Source organism: Neophocaena asiaeorientalis, unplaced genomic scaffold, assembly GCF_003031525.2.
Source record: "Neophocaena asiaeorientalis asiaeorientalis breed wild unplaced genomic scaffold, Neophocaena_asiaeorientalis_V1.1 scaffold893, whole genome shotgun sequence".
Lineage (NCBI taxonomy): Eukaryota > Metazoa > Chordata > Mammalia > Artiodactyla > Phocoenidae > Neophocaena > Neophocaena asiaeorientalis.
In genome coordinates, this window is record NW_020174065.1 from 353,401 (window position 1) to 373,650 (window position 20,250).

Genomic DNA, 20,250 nt, shown 5'->3' on the forward strand with positions numbered 1-20,250 from the left:
ACAGATAATCATCCTGTTCTGCTAAGTTCCATCAACTATATTTGCCCCAAATGCCTCTTTAGAAGGTTCTAGAAAAGTGTTAGTTTGGAAGACAGATGCCTTCCTGAAATTTTTTTTTTAATGACTCTAAAGGGGAAATTTAGGTTGAGAATAACCAGATAACACTTCTTTCCTTTTCCTCCAAAATAATCAGGATGTGTTTTCCAAAATTCTGGAGGTTCAGTACTCTCACCTGGAGACAAAGCTGCCTTGTGTTCATTCTGAAGCAGCCGCTCCTGGTATACCCATATGTGCAGTATCAAATGGAGCAGAAATCCAGCTAGCTTGTCCTTGCCTCATTCTCCTGTCACTTCTGAGTGCTTCGTCTCCTTCTCTCTTTCTCTGCACTCTGGAGCACCTTCGTTTGACCCTGCCACTCTCCTGTTACTAAGCTCTTGCCGTCTGTGAAGAAGGCTGTTTGACGCCTTTCAGTTCTTGTTTGGCAGAAGAACTTCAAAATGTTCAAAAGAAACAATGGTCTAACTTTCCTAGGAAGTTAAATTTGATCATTCCCCTTGTGAAAGTGGCCTGTGATTGTATTCCAAGCTGCTAGGCTATCTCTTATTTTTTTTTAGTGGCTCAAAATTAGTAGAAAAATAAGGAAAGATCCAAAAGTTGTCCTCAGACTAAAAGTTATTCAGGAGCAGCTGGTGTTCAAATGGGGGTTTAAAATGCAATTAGCACCTGTCTTCTAAATATCTGGTAAGCATAAATTGAAATGTGTATCTCATCTGTAAAATGGTCTGTTGCTTTTTGTGAGAAGAAATGTAAGCATAAAAATACAAATACAAATAGAAAAGAATTAATTCAGTGATGATATTCTTTATTGGCTTTTTAAGTAGAAACATAACATGTAACAGGTTTTACTGAAAGGGACCTAAGATATAATTTAGTCTCATGACCTCTATGAAGATCATAGTATTTCTTCCTGATAACACAGCTGAACTGGGAACAGTGAAACTACGGCTCAGGACTCCTCATCCTACTGTGCTCTTCTCACTTTAAGCATCAGGTTCAGTGAATTTGCAGACTGTTTGCTAAGTTAGGGCTTCTTACACTGGGATCTTTGGAAGGGATTTGTAGATCTTCTCTAATTTCATGTAATTTTCAGTGTGAATGTGCATTTTCTTCTGGGGGAGCATAGCTTTCAAAAGACTCAGAATAGCCCATCCCATACTCCCCCTTGCCCCGAAAAATGAGGTATAAGAACCTTTAAATTAAATAAATATTTGTTTTAATGTAAAAATCATGGATAAGTGTTTTAGTGCTGTATCTTCCTTCTCTCAGCTATCCATATATGAAGTTAGTGTAGTTTCAGTTCTAATTCAGTTGTCCATGGAGAAGGCAAAGGACCACCAAGTGAAAAAAAGTGAATCCATATACCTTGACCTTACGTAATCAATCTGTTAAGAGATCTTTCATTTACACCCTCTGCCTATATATGTGGTTTCCATTTCCTCACCACTTAGCCCACTAACCTCCCCCTCACCCCTCCAACTCCTTCCTGGAGGAACTGTCGGAATATCTAACTTATATATCATAGTAAGGCAGCTCTCTTAGGCAACTACTAAAGACCTGTTGGAAAAAACTAGTAAAGGGGTTTGTTTGCTCTTTTAAAATTATCCATCTAAATTCTTTATTATATATATTGTTCATTATTGTAGTAATATGGTTTCCTTTTTGGCAATTTTCTTTTCTCAGCTAGTATAGCACTATTTTCTCTTCAGCTGGCTCTGATTCCACCTTCTTCTCCCACCTTCTGACTCCAGATATCCAAAAATCTTTAGTTTTAGACCTTCTTCATATGCATAATATGTTATACACATTTCCTCGGGGGTCTCATTCATTCTGAAGATTTAAATGTGTTCTCTCCACCTAGGAATCCCAAATCTTCCTCTCCAGCTTCTTTCTTAACATCTTATATTTCCAACCATTTAGATTTAAGCCCAGTCTATTTTATATTCCTCCATCAAATATGTACCATCCCCATATATTCTCAAAGGAAATGAATCTCTCATATGCAAATTGAATCTCCCTTCTGCATTCCAAGCGTCTGACAACAATACCAACTTTTTCACTATCTCCAAATTGAGACGTTCAAACTAGTTTTTGACATCCTATTCTTTTTTATTGACAGCATCCAAGAACTATCTACATTCTGTTTGTTTTTCCCACTGGATAGCTTTTGCTTTCAGTTTATTTAATAAATAAATGTTTTTTGAGAATCCAATAGGTACCAGGTGATTTGCTAGGTGCTATGGGGGAACCAAGATGAATAGGCTGTGTTTTAGCCCTCTAAGGAGTCACTAACGACGAGTATGAAGCATATTTACAAATAGCTACAATGTAAGGCCTTCATAGCATTGGCAGTGGCTACCCCAACTCCAATTATGCATTGCTATTATTGACTTCTGTCCACATCCATAGCCATATATAGGGTTTATTTCAGACTTTTCCATTCTGCACACCTTACTTTATTTTTATTTTCTTACTTTTTCACTCATGGTCATTCTAACTACATGATTTTGATTTTGATTTTTTTCTCTCTTTGATTTTTCCTCTCTTCTGGGTCTATGTGTGGAAGGTTATGACTCCGTAATCCTCCTGTTGATCCAGTAGAGGGTTTTTTTTGAGCCGTGCCCTTTGGCAATCAGCATCAACCAGAGGATAGCCTGGACATTCACATTCCTACCTGAAAAGCTGATTTTAATTAACTGACGCTCCCTTTCTCCAACTCTCTTTGGATTTGAAAAGCTGAGATCATTTACTGCTTCAGCTTGGGCTATGTTTTTCTTAATGGGGGAGATCTGCCTTTTGCAGTTATGCTAAGGATGACTTTCAAGGCCCAAGTCATGTCTGAGTATCCTTCTCTTCCCACCTGGAACACTTTGGTATGCTACAAGTGGTGATAAAGTGATCACTAGGCCCAGATTGACAAAAGGGGACCTGACTGCCCAATAAACAAAAAACTGGGCCCAGTGTTTGGTTGCCCAGGCAAAAGGCTGCCAAAGCAAAAACCTATTCTTAAAACTAGGCATATTTGTTTATATTTCTTCTGCCATTAATTAATCCATTAAAGCATCATTTTCACATCCTTTTTTTAAAACAGGAAATCCGGGCTTCCCTGGTGGTGCAGTGGTTGAGAGTCCGCCTACCGATGCAGGGGACACGGGTTCGTGCCCCGGTCTGGGAGGATCCAACATGCCGCGGAGCGGCTGGACCCGTGAGCCATGGCCGTTGAGCCTGCGCCTCCAGAGCCTGTGCTCCGCAATGGGAGGGGCCACGACAGTGAGAGGCCCGCGTACTGCAGAAAAAACAAAACAAAAACAAAACAGGAAGTCCATTTTATTCAACTCTTCTAAGATCTTATGAGTGAACAGTCGTTGAAACATGATTTTGTTTATTTTTAGGCTAAGATTTTACAGATTATTTGTAAATAAAGAAGAAAAGAGAGGTAATAGCCACATTCTTGCCTTGATCTTTCGCGGTACGCTGTGGCCTCTCCCGTTGCGGAGCACAGGCTCCGGACGCGCAGGCTCAGTGGCCATGGCTCACGGGCCCAGCCGCTCCGCGGCATGTGGGATCTTCCTGGACCGGGACACGAACCCGTGTCCTCTGCATCGGCAAGCGGACTCTCAACCACTGCACCACCAGGGAAGCCCCTTGCCTTGATCTTGTTTCTAACCTGAAAGATTATCCAATTGACTAATGAAACATAGGTGGTAAATATAATTATCTACCTTTGAAAGCACTCCTTTTGGGGGTGGCAGGCGTGTGCATGTGCGCGCACCTGTCTGTCTCTGAGATTGCTGCTTTGCAATTTTGTATTTTATATTCTGGGAAATCTCACCTTTCAATTCTCTGTTTAGAAAACAGAAATTCAGGATCTCTTCAAATATTCATTCCTGTAACTCTGAAGTGGGGGGTGTGGAGGGGAATGAATAGGTCACTGCACTGAGAGGAATTATAAGGGTATAGTGACATCTACAGGTAGCATGTATATTGTCAAACAGGATGTGGTTACCATCTGCTGAGGAATGGACTGTTGTTAACAAGCCTCTCTCTGCCTTAAGTTTGTTCAAACATGCCTTGCCCAAGGTAATCAACACAAAAGGTTAGGATAATTAAACTGGAATAGATGACGTAAGGGATCTCGCTAAAATTAAAATTTCTGTAATAAAGGGGCCTTATTTTACCTACTTTCTTATACCTAGTGTATCTTCGTTTTTGAAATGGGAAAAGCATTTTGATTAGCAGTTCATTCTGAAAATGAAATTATATATAAGCCATACCTATATAGTTGATAAAAGTAGTCACTGAAAATTCATGGAAATCACAGAGAAAGAATATGCCAATTCGAAATTCAAAAAGTCATTTTTGGCTCTCAGTGACAAAAGAACCAAAATAAAACCATTCTGTTCCAGTAAATAACCAGTAGTAACAACTCAGGTTAACATTATGTCAGAAATTATTCCTACATTTTCTTAAGCAAAGGAGGGAGAAGAACAGTAACAGTAGGGGGTGTGGTTAATAATAAATTATAATTGAATTAGGCTCATTAGTGTCAGTTATTTTGCTATCTTTGCAAAAACAAAACAAATCAGGGAAAGTAAAAAATAAAATTTAAGCTCCTTGTAGGGTGAGATTATGTTATAGATTTTGTATTTCTCATGGCGGCTAGACATACATAGTGAATAGTTGCTCAACTGAGAAAAAAATAGAAAGATGTAAAGCTGCTTTCAAAACTCCTTATTCTAATGTCTATTAATTTAGTAGAAAAGAATGAGATGTTTAAGCATAGTTGGGATTTAGCAGTCAAGTTGCTAAAACATCTTTTTCAGTATTCACTCTGTGCAAAGTGCTACATGAACCTACTTAAAGGTGGGAAAATCCAACTGCTTAATTAGTTCTTATTACTTCTTCATGCCTTCTTTTTATTCTTGTATCTTTCCACTTCCAATATTTACTTTAACATCAAAGAGGGATACACTAAAATATATATCTTTTCCCCAACAATTTCAAGTGTTTTTTCCATTTCATCGCTTTTGTTTGTGTGTTTTTGTTTTATAATCTAGAGTATCTTTTCTTTCTCTGAATATACAACTCCTATGCAGCTCAAATGTCCCATTCTCTAAGTCTTTCCTGGATAAATCAAAATAGTTATTTATTCCTTTTTGAATTCTCTTAACACTGTCTTATGTCACCTGTCATCTTTTACCTTGAGATTAAAAATATTTATCTATTTTAGCTCTCCTTAGATATATTGAAGGCAGGAACAATCTTGAACATTTTTATTTATGTGCCCTGCATACCTTGGGTACTCAATAAATATTTGTTGAGTAAAGTAAAAGATTCATCCTGTGGAAGTTGAATAACAATTTAAGAATTAGAGGATAAGGTAATAGTTACAAAAATGAGTTCACAAGCCTGTTAATTGGTCCCTGTTTTAAGGGGTCTTCTTTATTCCTGAAGATCTCTTTTGACATAAATCAAAATCTTAAACATAATTTAGGATTTCATTTGTGTACTTCTCTGAGAAGGAAGAATAGGCTTAAACACGTATGGATGACTGGAGGGAGAGGGAGGGCGATAGAGCAGTCTGAATTCCCTCCTTTTGGCATGCGAAAATACATGAATTTCCAGTGGTCACTACCAAGATTACCTGGCTAGAGCAAGTTTGCTAATAGCCCGATCAAGGAGGCTGGCTGCCAGGTGAGGCACCTTAGCAACAGGCGGCTATAGGCTGTTCTGCTAAATGGGGACCTCATCTGTCAGGGAACAGCATAATAGAGAGGCTTCTTGGAGACCCACGAAGAAACTAGATGTATGTCCAATGATCAGATCGATATTTCAGCATTGCCGTACAGAGGGCATCTTCAGCCTGTCAGTATTAGAGAGGCAGGAATAGCCACAGAGAGGGTTATTAAAGAGAGAGGAAAAAGGTGTCTCAGAGCCAGACCCTGCCAACACCTTCCATCTCAAATCTCATAGTCAGGACTGCCACTCAAGCCTGACCTGAGGATAAGGAAAGGAGATGAGATTTAAAACAACTTTGAAATTAATGCTTTAATTTGAACTAAATTTTTATACCCAAAAGTGACCACAAAGCTAGGGAATCTTCATAAGATCATATTGCTGTACTGGAAAGGGAGATCCAGCAGTACACGAGAGAAGACAGTAATTGGAAACACTGAAGCCACTTTATCTTGATTTTGCACCAAGCTGAAACTTCTCAGTAAACCCAGTTACATTAGTCAACAAAGGACTGTCTTGGTCTCCTACGGCTGCCATGACAAAATATCATAGACCGCGTGACTTAAACAACAGAAATTTATTTTCTCAAAGTTTTGGAGGCTGGAAAATTCAAGATCAAGTTTCCGGCAGGGTTCAGTGTCTGGTGAGAGCCCTCTTTGTGTCTTGCAGATGGCCACCTTCTTGCTGAGTCCTCACGTGGCACAGAGAGAGATGGAGAGAGATGAGATCGATCTCTGGTGCTTCTTCATTTTTTATAAGGACATCAGTTCTATCAGATTAGAGCTCCACCCTTATGACCTCATTTGACCTTTACTTCCTCCTTAAAGGCCTTACCTCCAATAGAGTCTCATGGTGGGGGGTGCGGCTAGGGTTAAACATATGACTGTAGGGGGACACAGTTCATTCCATAGCAAAGACTGCTTGCCATGAGGCACAGACTGTTTAGAGACAGAATAAAATAGAGAAAACCAGGCTAGAAAATGATTCTCGATTCCTTCCATTCCGTTCCAATGTCTGGATATTGCAATTACAAATGGAAGCAAGAGCTCTCAGGCCTCATTAAATAAATCTTGGTTATACGGTCATGATTAAGATCAAAGGAACCAAAAAGCTGATTGGAAACTCAGAGGCTCAACTCTTTGTCCCCAGTGCCAGAGGTAGTTGATGCTTCCAAATCCTGGGGGACTTCTGGGGTGGGTGGATTTTCACAATAATTCAGCATGGCATAAAAGTCAAATATGTTCTTCAAAAATTGACATGGGCCATTGGTAGTCTAGAACTCAACAGTAGCAAGCCTAAACTTAATCAACAGTACATTGGAGAATATAGATAGTAGGAATTATATTGGAAATTTAAGGCCAAGTACAAAAAAACCCCAGAAGATTGCATCTGAAAACTACTTGTTAAGTCAGAATAGAAAGTCTACTCTTAAAAAAGAAATGGTTCTGACTTCCAGTTTTAGGTCTGACACATAAAGAGCTTCGAAGTACTCACAAGAAGAGCTTTGGACTTCCCTGGCAGCGTAGTGGTTAAGAATATGCTGGCCAATGCAAGAGACACACGTTCAATCCCTAGTCCGAGAAGATCCCACATGCCGCAGAACGACTAAGCCCGTGTGCCACAACTACTGAGCCTGCGCTCTAGAGCCCGCGAGCCACAACTACTGAGCCCACATGCCACAACTACTGAAGCCTGTGAGCCTAGAGCCCGTGCTTCGCAACAAGAGAAGCCACCGCAATGAGAAGCCTGCACACTGCAAGGAAGAGTAGCCGACGCTTGCCTCAACTAGAGAAAGCCCACGCACAGCAACGAAGACCCAACACAGCCAAAAATAAATAAATTTATTTTTAGAAAAAGAGCTTTCCTCAAGGTAAAAATCAACAGTTCTTGTATTCATCAGAGAATGGAGCTCATAGGGAAACTCCTGCCCTCCAAACTAGAGAGACAAACAGAAAAAGCAAGGACACCAGAGGAAATTTTAGCTTCTGACACCACAATTGCAACAAAAAATATACACAGTGTACCTCCTAGTCAGATAAATTTAAACCTCATACGACCTCAGTTCCTTTTACCCAGTACATCATGTTTGGCTATAAAAAAAATCACAAGTCATACTAAAAGACAAAAAGCACACTCTGAATGAACAAGGAAGCATCAGAACCAGACTCAGATATGGAATTATCAGACTGAGAATTTAAAATAGCTACAATTAATATGCTAAGCATTCTCAGGGAAAAAGTAGACAAATGCAAGAAAAGGTAGGTAATGTAAGCAGAGAGATGAAAACTTTAAGAAAGAATCAAAAGAAAATGCTAGAAATCAAAAACACTATAACAGAAATTATGAATGTATTTGATGGATTCACTCATAAAGAATCAGTGAACTTGAAGATAGATCAATAGAAACTTCCAAAACTGAAATACAAAAGGAAAAAAAATGAATGAAAAAGACTGAACAGAATATTCAAGAACTGTGGGACAATTACAAGAAGTGTATATACATGTAATATCAATACCAAAAGGAGAAGAAAGAAAGGAACAGAAGAAATATTTGAAGTTTTAAAGGCTAAGAATATAAAGCAGAAACTAACACACCATTGTAAAGCACTTATACTCCAATAAAGTTGTTAAAATAAATAAATAAAAAAGGCTGAGGATTTTCCAAAAATGAAAGACAGACACCAAACCACACATCCAGGAAGCTCAGAGCACAACAAACAGGATAAATGCCCAAAATTTGATATCTAGGCATATCATATTCAAACTGCAGGAAATCAAAGACAAACAGAAAATCTTGAAAGAAGCCAGAGAAAATAATGTCTTACCAACAGAGGAATAAGAACAATTAAATCGAACTTATCTTCAGAAACCATCCAAGCAAAAAGAGAATAAAGTAAAATATTTGAAGTATTGCTGACTGTGAGGATGGCGGAGAGGGGGAAGCTAATTGTGGTGATGGGAGACGAGGACACGGTGACTGGCTTCCTGCTGGGTGGCATAGGGGAGCTTAACAAGAACCACCACCCTAATTTCCTGGTGGTGGAGAAGGATACTACCATCAGTGAGACGGAAGACACTTTCTGGTGGTTTCTAAATCGGGAGGACATCGGCATCATCCTCATCAACCAGTACATCGCAGAGAGGTGCAGCATGCGCTCGATGCCCACCAGTGCTTCACTGCAGCGCTACTGGAGATCCCGTCCAAGGAGCACCCCAGTGATGCTGCCAAGGACCCCATCCTGCGCAGGGCCAGAGGCATGTTCATGGCCCACGACCTGCGCTAGGGGACTCCCCACAGTCATGCAGCCTCTCCCCAGGCTTGCCATCAGCCCTTCTCTAAGATTTGAGCCTCTGAGTTCCAATTCCCTGCCCCTTCCCGCTTCACTGAGAGGCTTGGTGAGGTGCTTCCAGGTTGCTGGAGCTCTGCCATTGAAATCAAGGCTGGTTAGGGTTTAAACAAAAAAAGAAAAAGAGAGGAGACACAAATTACTGGTATCAGAAATGAAAGAGGAACCAGCTCTACTAATCCCATGGACAGTAAAATGATAATAGAATACAGTAGACCCTTGAACAACACAGGTTTGAACTACAGAAGTCCATTTATACACAGGTTTTTTTTTTCAATAAATACTACAACACTACATGATCCACAGTTGGTTGAGTCCTTGGATGCAGAACCATGGATACGGAGGGCCTACTATAAAGTTATGCGTGGATTTTTTACTGCACAAGGAGTCTGTGCCCCTAACCACCACATTGTTTAAGCGTCAACTGTATTTTGAACTCTACACCCACAAATTTGATAAAAGGTGAAATGGACCAATTCTTTGAAAGACACAATCTACCAAAACTCACACAAGGGGAAATAGGCAATCTGAATAGACTTACAACTATTAAAGAAATTGAAATCAATAATTAATAACCTTCCAAAATAGCAAGGACCAGGTCCAAATGGTTTCACTATTGAATTTCACCAAACATCTAAGAAACAAATGATACCAGTTCTCTACAATCTGTTCTAAAAAATAGATGCAGTGTGAACACCTCGTAACTCATTTTATGAGGTCAGCATTATCTAATACCAAACCCAGGCAAAGACATTACAGGAAAGGAAAACTACCAATCAATATCTCTCATGAACATAGATTCAAAAATCCTCAGCAAAATATTAGGAAATAAAATTCAATGATGTATAAAAAGGATTATACCCCACAACCAAATGTGTATTCCAGGTATCCAAGGGTAGTTCAAAATTTTAAAGTCAATTAATGTAATTCATTACATCAACAGGCTGAAGCAGAAAAATCATACGATCATATTAGTGGATGCAATAAGAACATTCAACAAGATACAACACCCTTTCATGATAAACTCTCAGTAAACTAGAAATGGAGGGGAAATTTTTTCAACTTGATAAAGAACATCTTCAAAAAGACTACAATTAATATCATAATGGTGAAAAACTAGATACTTCCCCCCCTAAGATGGGGAACAAGGCAAGGACGTCCCCTCTCACTACTCTTTATCAAAATTGTACAGTACAATTATAAATTGTACTGTAAACCCTATGTAATGTAATGAAAAAACACAAGAAAAGGAAGGAAAATTTAGAAGAGGGAGTAAAACTGTCTTTGTTTGCAGGTGATTTATTGTCTATATAGAAAAATCTCAAAAAATTGACCAAAAAACCCCTTCTGGAACTAATAAGCAATTATTGCACAGATGCAGGATTCAGGGTTAATATATGAAATTCTATTGTTTCCTATATATCGGCAGCGAACATTTGGAATTTGAGTATAAAAAGTAAAATACCATTTACATTAGAAGCAAAAAAAAATAGGTATGAATCTAACAAAATTTTATAAGGTCTATATAAGGAGAACTACAAAACTGATGAAAGAAATCAAAGATCTAAATAAATGGAGAGATATTCCATGTTCTTGGATAGGAAGACTCGATATTGTTGAGATGTTAGTTATTCCTAACATAATCTATAGGTTCAACACAATCCCAGTGAAAATCCCAGAAGTTTATGTTGTGGATACCAACAAACTGGTCTAAAGTTTATATGGAAAAGGAAAAGTTCCAGAATAACCAATTCAGCACTGTAAAGGAACACAGTTGGGGGACTGGCAGTACTCTAGTTCAAGACTTACTCTAAAGCCACAGTAATCATGACAGTGTGGTGTTGTTAAAAGAATAGACAAATCAACTTAATGGACCAAAAACCCCAGAAATAAACCCACACAAATATGAGCAACTAATTGTTGACAAAGGAGCAAAGGCAATCCAGTGGAAAAGGATAGTCTTTTCAACAAATGGGGCTTAACAACTGCCATTCATATTCAAGAAAATGAATCTAGACACTGACCTTATATCTTTTAAGAAAAGTGACTCAAAATCAATCATAGACCAAAATGTAAAATGCAAAAATATAAAACTTATTAAAATATAAAACGATAACAGAAGAGAAAATCTAGGTGACCTTGTGTTTGACAATGAGTTTTTAGATACAATACTAAAAGCATGCTCCATGAAAGAAAAAATAGCTAGGTTAGAGGTCATTGAAGTGAAAAACTTCTGCTCTACAAAAGACACTCTGTTAAGAGAATGCAAAGACAAGGCACAGCCAGGGAGAAAATATTTACAAAAGCATATCTGATAGAGGACTTGTATCCAAAACATATAAAGAGCACTTAAACCTCAACAACAACAACAACAAAATGAACAACCCAATTTAAAAGCTGGCAGAAGATCTAATCAGCTTACCAAAGTAGACATACAGATAGCAAATATGGCACATATGAAAAGATGCTGCACGTCATACGTCATTAGAGAATTGTAAATTAAAACATCAATAAGATACTACTACACACCTATTAGAATGGCCAGAATCCAAAACTCTGACAGCATCAAATGCTGGTGAGGATATGGAGCAACGGGAGTTCTCACTCATTGCTGGTGGAGATATAAAATGGTACAGCCACTTTGGAAGATAGTTTGGAAGTTTCTTACAAAGCTAAACATAGTCTTGCCATATTTTAGCATTCGTGCTCTTTGGGATTTATCCAAATGCATTGAAAATTGTGTCCACATAAAAACCTACACAGGAATGTTTATACAAGATTTATTCATAAATGTCAAAATTGGAAGGAACCAAGATGTCTTTCAGTAGGTGAATGGATAAATTGTGATGCAGTCATGCATGCAATAGAATATTATTCTGTGATAACAGGAAATGAGGTATCAAGCCATGAAAAAAAAATGGCAGAAACAAGCATAGTGTTACCTGAAAGAAGCCAATCTGAGGGAATTTCCTGGGGTCCAGTGGTTAAGACTCCGTGCTTCCACTGCAGGGAGTCCAGGTTCAATCCCTGGTCGAGGAAGTAATCCTGCAAGCCACACAGCGCAGCCAAACAAAACAAAACAAAGCAGAAGAAGCCAATCTGTAAAGGCTATATATACTGTATAATTCCACCTGCAGTTAAGTCCCCTACATATGAACAAGTTCCATTCCGAGAGCACGTTGTAAGTCCAGTTTATTCCTAAGTCCAACAAAGTTGGCCTAGGTACCCAACTAACAGAATCGGCTATATAGTGCTGTACTGTAATAGGTTTATAATACGTTTGCATCTTTGAAAGTTCGCAACTTGAAGGTTCGTATGTAGGGGACTTACTGTATATGACATTCTGGAAAAGGCAAAACTATGGAAACAAAAAGATCAGTGGTTGCCAGGTGCTGAAGAAAGGGGGAAGGAGGAATAGTTGGAGCATAGGGAATTTTTTTAGAGCAGTGAAACGCTTCTGTATCAGAGAGAGAGAGGGAGGGGAGGGAGGAAGGAAGGAGAAACAATTTGTATAGATCAGCATTTTCTAATAGCATTTCCTACATTAATGGACATGTTCTATATCTGTGCTGTCCAGTATGAGAGCCACATGTGACTACTGAACATTCGAGATGTGGATAGTGCAGCTAAAGAACTGAATTTTAAATTTTATTTAATTTTTATTCATTTAAATTTAAATAGTCACATGTGGCTAATGGCTACTGTGTTGAACAGCACAAGTATATATACTTTTCTCAATTGAGAAAATTCAGTGTTGAAAAACATCTTTTGGGTAAGTCATTTTTGAGAGTCTACTACACTTAAAATACTAACTTTAAATATTCTGCATATTAAAAGAAGTAAAATCTGTGCTCCTCCTCCTGGAAATTTATTTGAGGGGAAATGCATGAACAATTAAGTAACAACAGAAATGTGACCTATGAAATGTAACCTCTACACATAACCTACAGACACTTCTTTCTTTTTTTTTTTTTTTTTTTAACATCTTTATTGGGGTATAATTGCTTTACAATGGTGTGTTAGTTTCTGCTTTATAACAAAGTGAATCAGCTATACATATACATATGCTCCCATGCAGACACTACTTTCAACTGTAAGTGTGAGGATATAAAGAAACTTAATTATAAGGATAGAAGTGAAAAGAGGTTAATAAATAAATGAAGTCTTTAAAAGGAATGGAAGAAGAATATTATATGTGACCTAAAACCTGTTTTTATTCTCACCTACCAAAAAATTCTAGATATTAATAGTGCCCTAGGAGGGTTTCAAGTAACATTTTGAGACATTCTTATTTTATTCATCCTGTCACAATTTGGACAGTTTGAGGCCTGTATTTTAATAAATGTCCATAGCTAGCTTAAAAATGTTCATTACTGGAGGAAAACTCAGCACTTGAATATGATCATCAAAAAATTTCAGAGAAGTTCCAGAATATCTATAGACTTCCCATTAATATGTTTAAATTTAAATGAAAAACACCTCATCTTCTGGGAAAACCTTAATTTCTAAAAGTTTAACACTTCTTAATGAAGTGCTAACAAGACATCAGTGTGGGTAACAGTGTGGCTCCAAAGTCGGCTTCTCATCAGAATCACTTGAGGCTAAAAAAAATGGTTCTGAAGAACCTAGGGGCAGGACAGGAATAAAGACGCAGACATAGAGAATGGACTTGAGGACACGAGGTGGGAAAATAACAAAAATTTTAATTCTCTGTGAAGAAAAAAAAAACAAAAAATCTCGATCCCAAGGCTGCTCTTGGGTTACAGTGGGCCTAGAAATCTGTATTCTCAGTAACTCACCAAGTGATTTCAATTATGGGGGTATGGTACCCATTCTTTTTAAGGGCTCACAATTTCTGTTGCCCATTGCTTTGCCTCAGCTAATGCTGAGAGACTGGAAAGAACCCACCGCTTCCCCAGTATCCTGTCATTTTGTTTTACTTCCAGTGTTCCCGTTTCCCATCCCACTCGCTGCAAAACACACAAATCCACTTTCCCCCTACATCACTTGTATGACTCTCAGCAGCATGATTGTGCATTCTAGATATGTGAATGGACTCTGAATTTAACAAAGATCTCCTTTAATTTAAACAGAGCTCTAATTTAAAACAGTGCTCTTTAATTTCAACAGCTATTCATTTATATTGTAATATCTTTGTACCTTTTATTTATCATTTGATATTGATCTGGATTTTGAATCCTTAGTGTTTTTTTGTCATTACTCTTAGTGTGGAGTCCATTTTGTTCTTTAAACAACTTAGCTATGTCTTCACCTTCTGTGGAGTACTGAAAGCCAGGGAAGTCTTGGTTCTATCGATTTGGACTTGGATGCACATTTGATAAAATCCAGAACTTAAGGCCCCTTTTTTTAAGATCACAGACAGTTGATCTAGACTTCTAGCTTTCAGTCGCAAATGTCACATTAAGTCCAACTCATTAACCCAATATCTAACAAATGTAGGCCACTTGGTCATTGGGTGTTTAGTAGATATTAAAGTCTGGAGAAAAATTACATTCTACATTCTACACGTCAATCGCTGACGAAGCCTGAAATTCAAATCCTGACGGTGGATTTTTGTTTCCGTTTATTCTTGCTCTCTGAATATCCTATGCAATTTTTAAGCTATTTTCTCTGTAGGGTTCTTCTTTTAAAAGAAAAATCATTGTCAATGGCTTAAACAAAGTCCTGCAGTAATCAAAGCAGTATATAGTCATTCGATGAAGAAAAGTAGGGAGGAATAATTAAAAGAGCAGCATTCTTTTCTTGGGGCTGAGTTTCTTTACCCATCTGCAAACTGAAAAGAACTAACTAGGTGGTAGGAGTCTGCCATTGTTCACTAGGTGGTTTGTGTATGCCAAGCTGAGATTTTTTCAGAGTCTTCCAAAATTGCCTAGTAACTAATAGAAAGAATAGTTTGATAACAGCAGATGTCTCTGAGTAGTGGAGATTATATTGTTATTGTTGTTTTTCTTTGTGCTGTTCCTACTTCCCTCCCTCTCTGTAATGATCACTTTAAACATTAATATTTTTGAATAGATTTTTACAATGAAATGGAAAAACCAGTTAGAAGAAACATAAGAATGATTTTCTAAAATTAAACTGGAATTTTGAAAAACTGATAATCCTCTTAAACATTGATTGAGTTTTTTATTTTTTTTTTTGTGGTATGCGGGCCTCTCACTGTTGTGGCCTCTCCTGCTGCAGAGTTTTAGTTTATGCCAAATGTCTCTCAAAGGTGAACTCGCTAAACACCAGTACTTCTGACTCTATGTAATGTATTATCCTTAATTGACATTGAGATGGAGATGTTTTTATTTTGACCTGGGTTTCTTGCTCTATAATGAAAGAATGGTATTTGGTAGCACCTAATTATAAAACTTGAAGTTGTCTCCCAATATCAGTGGGTACTCGAAAGGTGTGTTTTCAAATGAAAAGATTTTTAGTAAAGTCACAAAGCCCTGTTACAGTTCCCTGATGAATAATTTTATAATATTTTAAAATCATATACATATCCAAATATCATAGAGGGAAATATTTAAGTACTAAAATCCCATTGAAGAGGCATTGCTAAAATACATGCCGGAGGCACAGGTTTCAGAAATGGTTATATTTAATATCTTTATTAATTAGCTAGTACATGACTAAAACAGTATTTTAACGACAGTCATGAGTTTTGTTCCACTGAGAGATGAAGACACTAATGAATACTAAAATTACCCAGGAGATGCACTAATATAGCTCTAAATATGTTACTTATATGCTGTTTTTTTTAATGTCCGCTATCTTGAGCCACCATCTTGTTTCTCTTTTATTTAAAATCCTTTGAAATACAGCATTTAAGAAAGTAACTTGCTCAGATCAACATACTTCTAATTATCTGTATACCCTAAGTCCAAATCACAAGATAAAGGCTGGGTTTGCATTATAGCTTTGCCTAGGAAATTGCTTTAGTTTTTAAATTTATTTGAACTGTAAAGAGGAAAACGGATGTGTGTTTTTAGCTGTACTCCTCTAGACTTCTGCAGGCATCTCTGGGTCATTGCTCTCAGCCCCTGTCTCTATTCCCTGCCTTTGTCTTTCCCAGATCAACTATGTGTGTCTTCTGCAGGAACATGGCCTGCACCAGTTTCTGAACTAAACACTGTAAGGATAGCAGAAAGAATACCAATAACCTCAATCCTAACATCTGGAGAAGTCCAGAATCAGGTCTTTTGAAAGACACAGTACCCTGTACCACTTGGATGAATTGCAGGCACTTGTGTAGCTTCCTTATTACTGTGTTCCCCTGCCACTTCCACTATGTAAAACCAGTTTATAAGATAGAATTTCTCCCTTGTGGTTTCCAAACATTCCCATTCTCCACTGAGCCTGAATACCTACCCTGTAGTCACACCTTTATTTATTTATTTTTTTTTAATTTTTATATTTTTGCGTTACGCAGGCCTCTTACTGTTGTGGCCTCTGCCGTTGCGGAGCACAGGCTCCGGACGCGCAGGCTCAGCGGCCATGGCTCACGGGCCTAGCTGCTCTGCGGCATGTGGGATCTTCCCGGACCGGGGCACGAACCCATGTGCCCTGCATCGGCAGGCGGACTCTCAACCACTGCACCACCAGGGAAGCCCCACACCTTTTTTGATTAGGTCCCCTACAGCTGGGCTAGCTCTAGCATATTTTCCCCCTGGAGGTTTGGGTACTTACAAAATATGCATCTACTCTCCTTTAAGTAGCTGTAACATAGTAGTATTCTTTGGGAAATTTAGGATGCCCTATATTTAACATGACCCTTAGAGTATGTCTCTCAATGATCCGGCATCTCAAGCAAGTTTTGGGTGTGGTTGCATCCTATTGACTCTAAATTGAAATTTTGGAAAAGTATCAAGAGTTGATATTTCATGTCACTTATTAAGGTCTTTGTGCTTTATATATCATCTTTATTGGCACTAAAGCAGCCATTTTGTTTTGAAAATGTGCCTGGCCAGTCTTCTTGCCCCAGGATGGGCCACTATACTGTAACTGAAAACATTCAGAAAAACATAAGCTGAGGATCTGCCAGGAACATCATAGACAGCATCTCCAAAATGTTCTGTGTTGAAGTCCTGAGATTCGATGTGAAAAAAAAAATGGCAGGAGGACATGCTTTTCATGGTCAAATATGTTAAGAAAACTCATCATGTTGTATTATCCCTCTTGGAGTTTCTCAGTGCATATTGGCATATTGAGGGCTTTGGGAAGTCTTGCAGTGAAAACAAAACCGGAAACTAAAACTTACTCAACTTTATTTAAATAATTTGCCTTTTTTGGAAGAGCACCTATTATTACTTCACAGGCCCTGTTTTTGAAAATACTGATGTAAACACCACTCCAGCACTGATTAGGGGGTATATTTGATTTCCTGTAACAATGTCTCAGCAAGACATGCAGGCACAGTCTGACGTTCCACCTGTCATTTTTGTCACTCTCTCCCCAATAGGTCCCTAGCACGCCCTCAAACTTGCTTTTCACTGAGTACCATGATTTCTCCAAATACCTCCCATATGAACTGAGAATAATATAACTCCAGAAGAGAGGAACCTCAGAGGCCTGCTGCACCCCTGCCCTGAGACCTGGGAGGCCCAGACAGTTTCAAGCTAAGGACCCTCACTTCGCCCTCAGGTAGGTTTGCCAGACATCCTGTTAATAAAAAAACAGGTCCTATATTTCTTTGTCCAGTGTTATTTTCTCCTCAGACGACTCAAGGAAGTGAGGCCTGAAGGGGGTGAATGACCCCAGTTAGGCAGAGGGAGGAATTCCATACTCTGTCAGGAGTCAAGGTGAAGAACCGGCATGAGCAGTGAGGGGACTACTTACCCCAGAAGAGAGGGTGTCCCCCAGAGTCAAGGCCCTGCTGTCAACCTTGGGAGGACCCAGACAGAGGTGACTCCTCCTTGTAGGAGTCTCAGAGAGATGAAGGCCTCGATCTGAAGGGAGATGGCCTCAGGTCAGTTGACTGAGTGTCCCAGGAACTGCTAGGAGTCACAGTGAGGACCCTGAGTGAGGACTGAGGGGAATACTCTAATACCAGTGCACCTAATAGAGCCCATTTCTCCCTGCCCTACTGTGAGCCCTGGGAGGTCTCCAACTGGGTTGGCCGGCTGAGCTGTGAAATGCCTTCTCAGTTCCTTCTTCAAGTACTTGTGGAACAAACAGGACAGGAGACTTGTGAGGCCCTAGAACACTGCCCTTAGGAAAAGTCTGGTGGAGTTGGCCTTCATCAGAGCAAATAAAATTGAGTTTACCAGCTGATACCACTTATATCTTCCTCCTCTTCCTTAGCCTGTGGTGGCCCATTGCCATGCCTCCTACCCACACTCCTGCCTACTGGTACCAACAAGAGCTGTCATGCCTCAGTATCAGAAGCAGTGGTGCTGCACGCATGAGCAGTGCTTTCAGGCCCTCAAGGAGACCCAAAGACTCAAAGTCAGGAGTGTTCATAGGCATCTCATCAAGCAGGACTCCAGTGGTCAAATAGAGGAACAAAGTCAGAGAACCATACACTTTGCCAGACACTAACAAGTTGCCCAACACACTCTTGACTAGAAAGTGGTTTTGGTGGTGAATTCCCTGGTTCTCAGTTATCAAGTTAAAGAGCCCATCACAAAGGCAGACCTGGTGAATAATGCCCTAAAAAATGATGAGGAGCACTTCACTTCCTGGGATCCTTAGGGGAGCCTCTGAGCACATGGAGCTGGTCTTTGAGGTTGATGTGAAAGAAGTGCACCACTCCTATGTCCGTCTCAGAAAACTGGACCTCACCTAAGATGAGAGGCTGAGTTATGTAAAGGGCATGCAGAAGATCAGCCCCCTTGTGACTGTTCTGAGCCTATTCATGAAGGACAAGTATATCACTGTGCGAGGGATGGGATGTGTCCTGTGCTCTTGTGCCAGAGCAGGAGAACACAGTATGCAACTTAAATGTTTCATTCACATCGTCTTCAGGGAGTTTCTGAGAAATAAGTGTAATTCTCCTTTGAGGCAAGATGGTAAGAAGCCAGTGGGCACTTTTGCACTGGGCTGGGAGGGTCAGAGCCCTCTCCATCAAAAGGGCATTCAAATTAAGTTATCATGTGTTTAATCTGATAAACTCTATATGAGTTCTGGGTTTTTGGTGATGGTTAAATTAATGAAAACAAGGGTAGTTTAGATGGAAGGGCTGCTTGTAGGGAGGGAAGTTGGTGATCCTTGACACAGACTTAGGGGGTTTGTGTTGTATCTAACTGGGAAAGTATATCTTGTACTCATATTGAATAATTTATCATGTAATAGGGAAATATTACTTAGTTTTTCTTGCTAATTGGCATTTTGGATGATTGGGTTTTCTTTGTTCTAGGTTGCCACATATTTTCTGGCTTCTCCTGGAGTTAAAAAAAAAAAAAAACCAACCCCAGCAGAGTGGGTGGTATCATGGGGTCCAAATTAATCATAGTAATAAATGCAACGTTGAAGTCTCAACACAGGCCAGTCACTGTGCCAGACACTTAACACATATTAACCACCTTTCACTAGTTCTACAAGACTGAGCTTGCCAAACCCACTTCATAGATGCAGAGCCCGGTGCTCACAGAGTTTTAGTAATGCACCCAAATTCATATGGCTGTTAAGGGACAGGTTTGAAACTAGATCCTGGGTCTGGATTAATCAAGAACCCACACTATTCCAGTTCTCCAAGGCTGAGGCCCACCTTGTGTTTCTTATATTCAGTTTTCCTCTTTCTTCTTAAAAATGCATCTCAGGCAATAAGTAAAAGAAAAACTGTGCTCATGCTACTGGGTTGGAATACATTCCCAGAGCAATATGGATACCAAAGTAAATGACAGGCATGAATAAAGATCAGTGACTGATCATCTTCATGTGCAGTGTCAGATAACCTCAGGAGATCAGGGGCTCACAAAACCATCCTGATCTACATCTGTCGTAATAGAATTTACACGAGTCTCTGAGTCTGGCTGGTGAAGAGAAGGAAAATATCAGTGTATTTTTCCCCTGATACAATACCACCTGTCTGGAACTCCTGCCTTATGCTTTAGCTTCCCCATCTCACATCGCTCCTAAGGCAGGGACCAAGGTTTGCAGAG

At 39.2% G+C, this 20,250-nt stretch overlaps 1 pseudogene; it reads left to right on the forward strand.

Moving 5' to 3' along the window:
• Nucleotides 1-8,717: 8,717 nt before the first annotated feature.
• LOC112405949 (V-type proton ATPase subunit F pseudogene) lies at nt 8,718-9,076 on the forward strand (annotated as a pseudogene).
• The last annotated feature ends 11,174 nt before the right edge of the window (nt 9,077-20,250 follow it).